Genomic DNA, 13,941 nt, shown 5'->3' on the forward strand with positions numbered 1-13,941 from the left:
TGTATGATATTATGTAAAAACTGTAGTGACCCGAACTTTTTCATGGTTATATATATTAATTGAGATTGATATTTACATGATTAAATGTTTCCAACATGTTAAGCAATCAAACTTGTTAAGACTTGATTAATTGAAATAGATTTCATATAGACAATTGACCACCCAAGTTGACCGGTGATTCACGAACGTTAAAACTTGTAAAAACTATATGATGACATATATTTGGATATATATATAGTTAACACGATATTATGATAAGTAAACATATCATTAAGTATATTAACAATGAACTACATATGTAAAAACAAGACTACTAACTTAATGATTTTTAAACGAGACTTATATGTAACGATTATCGTTGTAAAAACATTTAATGTATATATATCATACTAAGAGATATTCATACATGATAATATCATGATAATATAATAATTTAAAATCTCATTTGATATTATAAACATTGGGTTAACAACATTTAACAAGATCGTTAACCTAAAGGTTTCAAAACAACACTTACATGTAACGACTAACGATGACTTAACGACTCAGTTAAAATGTATATACATGTAGTGTTTTAATATGTATTTATACACTTTTGAAAGACTTCCATACACTTATCAAAATACTTCTACTTAACAAAAATGCTTACAATTACATCCTCGTTCAGTTTCATCAACAATTCTACTCGTATGCACCCGTATTCGTACTCGTACAATACACAGCTTTTAGATGTATGTACTATTGGTATATACACTCCAATGATCAGCTCTTAGCAGCCCATGTGAGTCACCTAACACATGTGGGAACCATCATTTGGCAACTAGCATGAAATATCTCATAAAATTACAAAAATATGAGTAATCATTCATGACTTATTTACATGAAAACAAAATTACATATCCTTTATATCTAATCCATACACCAACGACCAAAAACACCTACAAACACTTTCATTCTTCAATTTTCTTCATCTAATTGATCTCTCTCAAGTTCTATCTTCATGTTCTAAGTGTTCTTCATAAATTCTACAAGTTCTAGTTACATAAAATCAAGAATACTTTCAAGTTTGCTAGCTCACTTCCAATCTTGTAAGGTGATCATCCAACCTCAAGAAATCTTTGTTTCTTACAGTAGGTTATCATTCTAATACAAGGTAATAATCATATTCAAACTTTGGTTCAATTTCTATAACTATAACAATCTTATTTCAAGTGATGATCTTACTTGAACTTGTTTTCATGTCATGATTCTGCTTCAAGAACTTCGAGCCATCCAAGGATCCGTTGAAGCTAGATCCATTTTTCTCTTTTCCAGTAGGTTTATCCAAGGAACTTAAGGTAGTAATGATGTTCATAACATCATTCGATTCATACATATAAAGCTATCTTATTCGAAGGTTTAAACTTGTAATCACTAGAACATAGTTTAGTTAATTCTAAACTTGTTCGCAAACAAAAGTTAATCCTTCTAACTTGACTTTTAAAATCAACTAAACACATGTTCTATATCTATATGATATGCTAACTTAATGATTTAAAACCCGGAAACACGAAAAACACCGTAAAACTGGATTTACGCCGTCGTAGTAACACCGCGGGCTGTTTTGGGTTAGTTAATTAAAAACTATGATAAACTTTGATTTAAAAGTTGTTATTCTGAGAAAATGATTTTTATTATGAACATGAAAATATATCCAAAAATTATGGTTAAACTCAAAGTGGAAGTATGTTTTCTAAAATGGTCATCTAGACGTCGTTCTTTCGACTGAAATGACTACCTTTACAAAAACAACTTGTAACTTATTTTTCTGACTATAAACCTATACTTTTTCTGTTTAGATTCATAAAATAGAGTTCAATATGAAACCATAGCAATTTGATTCACTCAAAACGGATTTAAAATGAAGAAGTTATGGGTAAAACAAGATTGGATAATTTTTCTCATTTTAGCTACGTGAAAATTGGTAACAAATCTATTCTAACCATAACTTAATCAACTTGTATTGTATATTATGTAATCTTGAGATACCATAGACACGTATACAATGTTTCGACCTATCATGTCGACACATCTATATATATTTCGGAACAACCATAGACACTCTATATGTGAATGTTGGAGTTAGCTATACAGGGTTGAGGTTGATTCCAAAATATATATAGTTTGAGTTGTGATCAATACTGAGATACGTATACACTGGGTCGTGGATTGATTCAAGATAATATTTATCGATTTATTTCTGTACATCTAACTGTGGACAACTAGTTGTAGGTTACTAACGAGGACAGCTGACTTAATAAACTTAAAACATCAAAATATATTAACAGTGTTGTAAATATATTTTGAACATACTTTGATATATATGTATATATTGTTATAGGTTCGTGAATCAACCAGTGGCCAAGTCTTACTTCCCGGCGAAGTAAAAATCTGTGAAAGTGAGTTATAGTCCCACTTTTAAAATCTAATATTTTTGGGATGAGAATACATGCAGGTTTTATAAATGATGTACAAAATAGACACAAGTACGTGAAACTACATTCTATGGTTGAATTATCGAAATCGAATATGCCCCTTTTTATTAAGTCTGGTAATCTAAGAATTAGGGAACAGACACCCTAATTGACGCGAATCCTAAAGATAGATCTATCGGGCCCAACAAGCCCCATCCAAAGTACCGGATGCTTTAGTACTTCGAAATTTATATCATATCCGAAGGGTGTCCCGGAATGATGGGGATATTCTTATATATGCATCTTGTTAATGTCGGTTACCAGGTGTTCACCATATGAATGATTTTTATCTCTATGTATGGGATGTGTATTGAAATATGAAATCTTGTGGTCTATTGTTACGATTTGATATATATAGGTTAAACCTATAACTCACCAACATTTTTGTTGACGTTTAAAGCATGTTTATTCTCAGGTGAATATTAAGAGCTTCCGCTGTTGCATACTAAAATAAGGACAAGATTTGGAGTCCATGTTTGTATGATATTGTGTAAAAACTGCATTCAAGAAACTGATTTCGATGTAACATATTTGTATTGTAAACCATTATGTAATGGTCGTGTGTAAACAGGATATTTTAGATTATCATTATTTGATAATCTACTTAAAGCTTTTTAAACCTTTATTTATGAAATAAAGGTTATGGTTTGTTTTAAAAATGAATGCAGTCTTTGAAAAACGTCTCATATAGAGGTCAAAACCTCGCAACGAAATCAATTAATATGGAACGTTTTTAATCAATAAGAACGGGACATTTCAGTTGGTATCAGAGCGTTGGTCTTAGAGAACCAGAATTTTGCATTAGTGTCTCTTATCGAGTTTGTTAGGATGCATTAGTGAGTCTGGACTTCGACCGTGTTTACTTGAAAAATGATTGCTTAACAAATTTTGTTGGAAACTATATATTTTTAACATGTGAATATTTTGTGATATATTAATCTCTTAACGTGTTTGATATTATGTGATAGATGTCTACCTCTATAACAAGTCCCATTGACTCACCTAATAATAATGAAGAGTCAAATGTAAATTGAAATAATTCGTGGACTGATTCACAAGTTCCCGAGTCGGAACCGGAAGAAGAGTCGGAACCGGAAGAAGAATCGGAACCGGAAGAAGAATCGGAACTGGAAGAAGAAATAGAACCAGTGGGGGAAATAATAAAACGGTTAAGTAGAAGAAAATCCTCAACCAACCGACCAAAGTTAATTATGGTCAATGGTGTTTCCGCCAAGGAAGCAAAATATTGGGAGGATTACCAATTCTCCGATGAATCGGATCCCGACAAGGAATCCGATGATGTTATAGAAATTACCCCAACACAATTTAATAAGGCAAAAGAGAACAATAAAGGAAAGGGCATAAAAATAGAGAAATCTAATTCCAACCCCGATGAACTTTATATGTATCGTCAACCCCCGAAGTCCTTAAGTTGTAACAATGACCCGGGAACCTCTAAACCACCAGGTTTTTCTAAACCAATGTGGATAACGACGGCTCGTATTAGGGGAACATCATATATCCCTAGAAACTTGGTAAAACGAACCAAAACTGAAGAAGAAGAAGAAACAAGCGAGTCGGAATAAGATAGTTGTATTCGTGTGGTGTAATATATGTAATATAGTGTGCTTATGCTTTATGATATATGTAAAAATTGCTTGTATTAATAAGTATTTTTTTTATGAATCTAACACTTGTCTATTTTACAGTATAAAAACACAAAATGGATAGACAACCCAATATTTTAAGAGACCTACCCAGAGACATGATTGATGAAATCTTGTCTAGAGTTGGTCAGAATTCTTCGGCACAACTATTTAAGGCGAGATCAGTTTGTAAGACATTCGAAGAACGTTCCAAGAATGCCTTGGTTTATAAAAGGCTTTCGTTCGAAAGATGGGGGATATCACATTGGGAAATCCATAAGTTACGATGTGTTTACTTTGACGCATATATTGCGGGGAACCCAAATGCTATTTTACGCAATGGGTTAAGAAATTATTTTGACTCAATATATCCGAATATTGGACTTCGTGATTTAGAAAAAGCGGCTAACATGCAACATAAAGAAGCATGTTATGCTTACGGATTAGTAATGTTCGCTTCTCACCAAAGTGAGAACAAGAACATCGGGCTACAACTATTAAACAAAACGTTTCCACAAGTGACGGAGTCGGTAATTGGGGTAAGAAATGAGGTTTTTAGATTGTTACGGGACTGTTGGACATTATGTAACCCTCGTCCCTTTGACGACGTTACAACACGCTGTCTTATCAACGGCCATAACGGTTATGTTCCACAAGACCAAGGATGGGAAGTAGTCCTAGTAAAACCAGAATGCATGACTTGTTTCTGGACGTATGAATTACGTGTCTTTATTGCCTTTGCTGAACGACTTGTGTACTAGCTAGAATTATCTTCACAACTATCTTGTATCAAAGTTATTGTGTGCTATATTTCATGCTTTATGTAAAATAAGCGGTATTGTAAGTTTGTAAAATATTGTATAAAAGTTTGAACGCGAAATGTTATTATAATCAGTTTTTCATATAGAATTGTAGTAGTTGAATTGTATATTAGCTATTAAGTATGAACTTAACGGGTAGGTACTACCCGAATTTAAACTTATAAAATGCTAATATGAAGAAAAAGCTTTTATAAATGAGTTCATATTATGCTACAAAATACTATTAACTACTCTTAATATTCTGTATGATTAACTTGTTCCATTTAACTATTTTGAAGGAAATGGCACCGACTACTCGACACACCGTGAATATGAATGAAGAGGAATTCCGTACTTTTCTAGCTTCAAACATAGCCGCAGTACAGGCTGCGCTACATACCAACAATAACCTTGGATCTAGCAGTACAGGAAATCGTGTAGGATGCACCTACAAAGAATTCACTGCCTGCAAACCTTTGGAATTTGATGGAACCGAAGGACCGATCGGATTGAAACGGTGGACTGAGAAGGTCGAATCGGTGTTTGCCATAAGTAAGTGTACTGAAGAGGACAAAGTGAAGTACGCTACGCATACCTTCACAGGTTCTGCGTTAACATGGTGGAATACCTATCTAGAGCAAGTGGGACAAGACGATGCGTACGCACTACCGTGGTCAGCATTCAAGCACTTGATGAACGAGAAGTACCGTCCCAGAACCGAGGTCAATAAGCTCAAGACAGAACTTAGAGGGTTACGAACCCAAGGATTTGATATTACCACGTACGAAAGACGATTCACAGAATTGTGCCTATTGTGTTCGGGAGCATTCGAAGATGAGGAAGAGAAGATCGACGCGTTTGTGAAAGGATTACCGGAAAGAATCCAAGAAGATATAAGTTCACACGAGCCCGCCTCCATACAACAGGCATGTAGAATGGCTCACAAACTCGTGAACCAGATTGAAGAAAGAATTAAAGAACAGACTGCTGAAGAGGCCAATGTGAAGCAAGTCAAAAGAAAGTGGAAGGAAAATGGTGATAAGAATCACCAATACAACAACAACAGCAATTACAACAATAATCGCAACAATTATCCCAACAATCGCAACATCAATCGCAACTACAACAAATGGCCCAACAACAACAACAACAACAACAGCAACTACAACAATCATCCCAACAACAATAATAACCGCAACAACAACAACAACAATCAGAAGCAGCTATGCCAAAGGTGTGAAAAGAATCACTCGGGGTTCTGCACCAAATTTTGCAACAAGTGTAAAAGAAATGGTCATAGCGCGGCGAAGTGTGAGGTCTACGGACCAGGGGTTAATAGAACGAAAGGAACAAATGGTGTCGGAACGAGTAATGGCGGAGCAAGTAGTGTCGGAGTAAGTTATGCCAATGTAGTTTGTTATAAATGTGGAAAACCGGGCCACATTATTAGAAATTGCCCGAACCAGGAGAACACGAATGGACAAGGCCGTGGAAGAGTTTTCAATATTAATGCGGCAGAGGCACAGGAAGACCCGGAGCTTGTTAAGGGTACGTTTCTTATTGACAATAAATCTGCTTACGTTTTATTTGATTCGGGTGCGGATAGAAGCTATATGAGTAGAGATTTTTGTGCTAAATTAAGTTGTCCATTGACGCCTTTGGATAGTAAATTTTTACTCGAATTAGCAAATGGTAAATTAATTTCAGCAGATAATATATGTCGGAATCGAGAAATTAAACTGGTTAGCGAAACATTTAAGATTGATTTGATACCAGTAGAGTTAGGGAGTTTTGATGTGATAATCGGTATGGACTGGTTGAAAGAAGTGAAAGCGGAGATCGTTTGTTACAAAAATGCAATTCGCATTATACGAGAAAAAGGAAAACCCTTAATGGTGTACGGAGAAAAGGGCAACACGAAGCTACATCTTATTAGTAATTTGAAGGCACAAAAACTAATAAGAAAAGGTTGCTATGCTGTTCTAGCACACGTTGAGAAAGTACAAACTGAAGAAAAGAGTATCAATGATGTTCTCGTCGCAAAAGAATTTCCTGATGTATTTCCGAAAGAATTACCGGGATTACCCCCACATCGATCCGTTGAATTTCAAATAGATCTTGTACCAGGAGCTGCACCAATAGCACGTGCTCCTTACAGACTCGCACCCAGCGAGATGAAAGAACTGCAAAGCCAATTACAAGAACTTTTAGAGCATGGTTTCATTCGATCAAGCACATCACCGTGGGGAGCTCCTGTTTTGTTTGTCAAGAAGAAAGATGGTACATTCAGGTTGTGTATCGACTACCGAGAGTTGAACAAACTTACCATCAAGAACCGCTACCCACTACCGAGAATCGACGACTTATTTGATCAACTACAAGGCTCGTCTGTTTATTCAAAGATTGACTTACGTTCCGGGTATCATCAAATGCGGGTGAAAGAAGATGATATTCCAAAGACTGCTTTCAGAACACGTTACGGTCATTACGAGTTTATGGTCATGCCGTTTGGTTTAACTAATGCACCAGCTGTGTTCATGGACCTTATGAACCAAGTGTGTGGACCATACCTTGACAAGTTTGTCATTGTTTTCATTGATGACATACTTATTTACTCAAAGAATGACCAAGAACACGGTGAACATTTGAGAAAGGTGTTAGAAGTATTGAGGAAGGAAAAACTGTACGCTAAGTTTTCAAAGTATGCATTTTGGTTAGAAGAAGTTCAATTCCTCGGTCACATAGTGAACAAAGAAGGTATTAAGGTGGATCCGGCAAAGATAGAAACTGTTGAAAAGTGGGAAACCCCGAAAACTCCGAAACACATACGCCAGTTTTTAGGACTAGCTGGTTACTATAGAAGGTTCATCCAAGACTTTTCCAGAATAGCAAAACCCTTGACTGCATTAACGCATAAAGGGAAGAAATTTGAATGGAAGGATGAACAAGAGAAAGCGTTTCAGTTATTGAAGAAAAAGCTAACTACGGCACCTATATTGTCATTGCCTGAAGGAAATGATGATTTTGTGATTTATTGTGACGCATCAAAGCAAGGTCTCGGTTGTGTATTAATGCAACGAACGAAGGTGATTGCTTATGCGTCTAGTCAATTGAAGATTCATGAACAAAATTATACGACGCATGATTTGGAATTAGGCGCGGTTGTTTTTGCATTAAAGACTTGGAGGCACTACTTATATGGGGTCAAAAGTATTATATATACCGACCACAAAAGTCTTCAACACATATTTAATCAGAAACAACTGAATATGAGGCAGCGTAGGTGGATTGAATTATTGAATGATTACGACTTTGAGATTCGTTACCACCCGGGGAAGGCAAATGTGGTAGCCGATGCCTTGAGCAGGAAGGACAGAGAACCCATTCGAGTAAAATCTATGAATATAATGATTCATAATAACCTTACTACTCAAATAAAGGAGGCGCAACAAGGAGTTTTAAAAGAGGGAAATTTAAAGGATGAAATACCCAAAGGATCGGAGAAGCATCTTAATATTTGGGAAGACGGAACCCGGTATAGGGCTGAAAGGATTTGGGTGCCAAAATTTGGAGATATGAGAGAAATGGTACTTAGAGAGGCTCATAAAACCAGATACTCAATACATCCTGGAACGGGGAAGATGTACAAGGATCTCAAGAAACATTTTTGGTGGCCGGGTATGAAAGCCGATGTTGCTAAATATGTAGGAGAATGTTTGACGTGTTCTAAGGTCAAAGCTGAGCATCAGAAACCATCAGGTCTACTTCAACAACCCGAAATCCCGGAATGGAAATGGGAAAACATTACCATGGATTTCATCACTAAATTGCCAAGGACTGCAAGTGGTTTTGATACTATTTGGGTAATAGTTGATCGTCTCACCAAATCAGCACACTTCCTGCCAATAAGAGAAGATGACAAGATGGAGAAGTTAGCACGACTGTATTTGAAGGAAGTCGTCTCCAGACACGGAATACCAATCTCTATTATCTCTGATAGGGATGGCAGATTAATTTCAAGATTTTGGCAGACATTACAGCAAGCATTAGGAACTCGTCTAGACATGAGTACTGCCTATCATCCACAAACTGATGGGCAAAGCGAAAGGACGATACAAACGCTTGAAGACATGCTACGAGCATGTGTTATTGATTTCGGAAACAGTTGGGATCGACATCTACCGTTAGCAGAATTTTCCTACAACAACAGCTACCATTCAAGCATTGAGATGGCGCCGTTTGAAGCACTTTATGGTAGAAAGTGCAGGTCTCCAATTTGTTGGAGTGAAGTGGGGGATAGACAGATTACGGGTCCGGAGATTATACAAGAAACTACCGAGAAGATCATCCAAATTCAACAACGGTTGAAAACCGCCCAAAGTCGACAAAAGAGCTACGCTGACATTAAAAGAAAAGATATAGAATTTGAAATTGGAGAGATGGTCATGCTTAAAGTTGCACCTTGGAAAGGCGTTGTTCGATTTGGTAAACGAGGGAAATTAAATCCAAGGTATATTGGACCATTCAAGATTATTGATCGTGTCGGACCAGTAGCTTACCGACTTGAGTTACCTCAACAACTCGCGGCTGTACATAACACTTTCCACGTCTCGAATTTGAAGAAATGTTTTGCTAAAGAAGATCTCACTATTCCATTAGATGAAATCCAAATCAACGAAAAACTCCAATTCATCGAAGAACCCGTCGAAATAATGGATCGTGAGGTTAAAAGACTTAAGCAAAACAAGATACCAATTGTTAAGGTTCGATGGAATGCTCGTAGAGGACCCGAGTTCACCTGGGAGCGTGAAGATTAGATGAAGAAGAAATACCCGCATCTATTTCCAGAAGATTCGTCAACACCTTCAACAACTTAAAATTTCGGGACGAAATTTATTTAACGGGTAGGTACTGTAGTGACCCGAACTTTTCCATGGTTATATATATTAATTGAGATTGATATTTACATGATTAAATGTTTCCAACATGTTAAGCAATCAAACTTGTTAAGACTTGATTAATTGAAATAGATTTCATATAGACAATTGACCACCCAAGTTGACCGGTGATTCACGAACGTTAAAACTTGTAAAAACTATATGATGACATATATTTGGATATATATATAGTTAACACGATATTATGATAAGTAAACATATCATTAAGTATATTAACAATGAACTACATATGTAAAAACAAGACTACTAACTTAATGATTTTTAAACGAGACTTATATGTAACGATTATCGTTGTAAAGACATTTAATGTATATATATCATACTAAGAGATATTCATACATGATAATATCATGATAATATAATAATTTAAAATCTCATTTGATATTATAAACATTGGGTTAACAACATTTAACAAGATCGTTAACCTAAAGGTTTCAAAACAACACTTACATGTAACGACTAACGATGACTTAACGACTCAGTTAAAATGTATATACATGTAGTGTTTTAATATGTATTTATACACTTTTGAAAGACTTCCATATACTTATCAAAATACTTCTACTTAACAAAAATGCTTACAATTACATCCTCGTTCAGTTTCATCAACAATTCTACTCGTATGCACCCGTATTCGTACTCGTACAATACACAGCTTTTAGATGTATGTACTATTGGTATATACACTCCAATGATCAGCTCTTAGCAGCCCATGTGAGTCACCTAACACATGTGGGAACCATCATTTGGCAACTAGCATGAAATATCTCATAAAATTACAAAAATATGAGTAATCATTCATGACTTATTTACATGAAAACAAAATTACATATCCTTTATATCTAATCCATACACCAACGAACAAAAACACCTACAAACACTTTCATTCTTCAATTTTCTTCATCTAATTGATCTCTCTCAAGTTCTATCTTCATGTTCTAAGTGTTCTTCATAAATTCTACAAGTTCTAGTTACATAAAATCAAGAATACTTTCAAGTTTGCTAGCTCACTTCCAATCTTGTAAGGTGATCATCCAACCTCAAGAAATCTTTGTTTCTTACAGTAGGTTATCATTCTAATACAAGGTAATAATCATATTCAAACTTTGGTTCAATTTCTATAACTATAACAATCTTATTTCAAGTGATGATCTTACTTGAACTTGTTTTCATGTCATGATTCTGCTTCAAGAACTTCGAGCCATCCAAGGATCCGTTGAAGCTAGATCCATTTTTCTCTTTTCCAGTAGGTTTATCCAAGGAACTTAAGGTAGTAATGATGTTCATAACATCATTCGATTCATACATATAAAGCTATCTTATTCGAAGGTTTAAACTTGTAATCACTAGAACATAGTTTAGTTAATTCTAAACTTGTTCGCAAACAAAAGTTAATCCTTCTAACTTGACTTTTAAAATCAACTAAACACATGTTCTATATCTATATGATATGCTAACTTAATGATTTAAAACCCGGAAACACGAAAAACACCGTAAAACTGGATTTACGCCGTCGTAGTAACACCGCGGGCTGTTTTGGGTTAGTTAATTAAAAACTATGATAAACTTTGATTTAAAAGTTGTTATTCTGAGAAAATGATTTTTATTATGAACATGAAAATATATCCAAAAATTATGGTTAAACTCAAAGTGGAAGTATGTTTTCTAAAATGGTCATCTAGACGTCGTTCTTTCGACTGAAATGACTACCTTTACAAAAACGACTTGTAACTTATTTTTCTGACTATAAACCTATACTTTTTCTGTTTAGATTCATAAAATAGAGTTCAATATGAAACCATAGCAATTTGATTCACTCAAAACGGATTTAAAATGAAGAAGTTATGGGTAAAACAAGATTGGATAATTTTTCTCATTTTAGCTACGTGAAAATTGGTAACAAATCTATTCTAACCATAACTTAATCAACTTGTATTGTATATTATGTAATCTTGAGATACCATAGACACGTATACAATGTTTCGACCTATCATGTCGACACATCTATATATATTTCGGAACAACCATAGACTCTCTATATGTGAATGTTGGAGTTAGCTATACAGGGTTGAGGTTGATTCCAAAATATATATAGTTTGAGTTGTGATCAATACTGAGATACGTATACACTGGGTCGTGGATTGATTCAAGATAATATTTATCGATTTATTTCTGTACATCTAACTGTGGACAACTAGTTGTAGGTTACTAACGAGGACAGCTGACTTAATAAACTTAAAACATCAAAATATATTAAAAGTGTTGTAAATATATTTTGAACATACTTTGATATATATGTATATATTGTTATAGGTTCGTGAATCAACCAGTGGCCAAGTCTTACTTCCCGACGAAGTAAAAATCTGTGAAAGTGAGTTATAGTCCCACTTTTAAAATCTAATATTTTTGGGATGAGAATACATGCAGGTTTTATAAATGATGTACAAAATAGACACAAGTACGTGAAACTACATTCAATGGTTGAATTATCGAAATCGAATATGCCCCTTTTTATTAAGTCTGGTAATCTAAGAATTAGGGAACAGACACCCTAATTGACGCGAATCCTAAAGATAGATCTATCGGGCCCAACAAGCCCCATCCAAAGTACCGGATGCTTTAGTACTTCGAAATTTATATCATATCCGAAGGGTGTCCCGGAATGATGGGGATATTCTTATATATGCATCTTGTTAATGTCGGTTACCAGGTGTTCACCATATGAATGATTTTTATCTCTATGTATGGGATGTGTATTGAAATATGAAATCTTGTGGTCTATTGTTACGATTTGATATATATAGGTTAAACCTATAACTCACCAACATTTTTGTTGACGTTTAAAGCATGTTTATTCTCAGGTGAATATTAAGAGCTTCCGCTGTTGCATACTAAAATAAGGACAAGATTTGGAGTCCATGTTTGTATGATATTGTGTAAAAACTGCATTCAAGAAACTGATTTCGATGTAACATATTTGTATTGTAAACCATTATGTAATGGTCGTGTGTAAACAGGATATTTTAGATTATCATTATTTGATAATCTACGTAAAGCTTTTTAAACCTTTATTTATGAAATAAAGGTTATGGTTTGTTTTAAAAATGAATGCAGTCTTTGAAAAACGTCTCATATAGAGGTCAAAACCTCGCAACGAAATCAATTAATATGGAACGTTTTTAATCAATAAGAACGGGACATTTCAGAAACTGCATTCAAGAAACTTATTTTTGATGTAATATATTCTTATTGTAAACCATTATGTAATGGTCGTGTGTAAACGGTATATTTTAGATTATCATTATTTGATAATCTACGTAATGCTTTTTAAACCTTTATAGATAAAATAAAGGTTATGGTTGTTTTAAAAATGAATGCAGTCTTTGAAAAACGTCTCATATAGAGGTCAAAACCTCGCGACGAAATCAATTAATATGGAACGTTTATAATCAATATGAACGGGACATTTCAGTTGGTATCCGAGCGTTGGTCTTAGAGAACCGGAAAATTGCATTAGTGTGTCTTACCGAGTTTGTTAGGATGCATTAGTGAGTCTGGACTTCGACCGTGTTTTTCTTCAAAAACGATTGCTTAACATTTTGTTGTTGTTGGAAACTATATATTATTAACATGTAAATATTATGTGATATATTAATCTATTAATGTGTTTGATATTGTGTGATAGATGTCTACCTCTAGTACAAATCCCATTGATTCACCTAATAATAATGAAGAGTCGAATATACTTTGGGAAGATTCACAAATTCCCGAAGAGGAACCGGAAGAAGAGGAACCGGAAGAAGAGGAACCGGAAGAGGAGGAATCGGAAGAAGAGGAACCGGAAGAGGAGGAACCGGAAGAGGCGGAACCGAAAGAAGAAGAGGTTCCGGAGGAAGAAATATTTATACCTACTGTAAATCGATTAAATAAAAGAAAATCCTCAACCAACGGACCAAAGTTAATAATGGTCAATGGTGTTTCCGCCGAGGAAGCAAAATTTTGGGAAGATTACCAATTTTCCGAT

The sequence above is a fragment of the Rutidosis leptorrhynchoides genome, chromosome 1 (genome assembly GCF_046630445.1).
Source record: "Rutidosis leptorrhynchoides isolate AG116_Rl617_1_P2 chromosome 1, CSIRO_AGI_Rlap_v1, whole genome shotgun sequence".
Classification (NCBI taxonomy): Eukaryota; Viridiplantae; Streptophyta; class Magnoliopsida; order Asterales; family Asteraceae; genus Rutidosis; species Rutidosis leptorrhynchoides.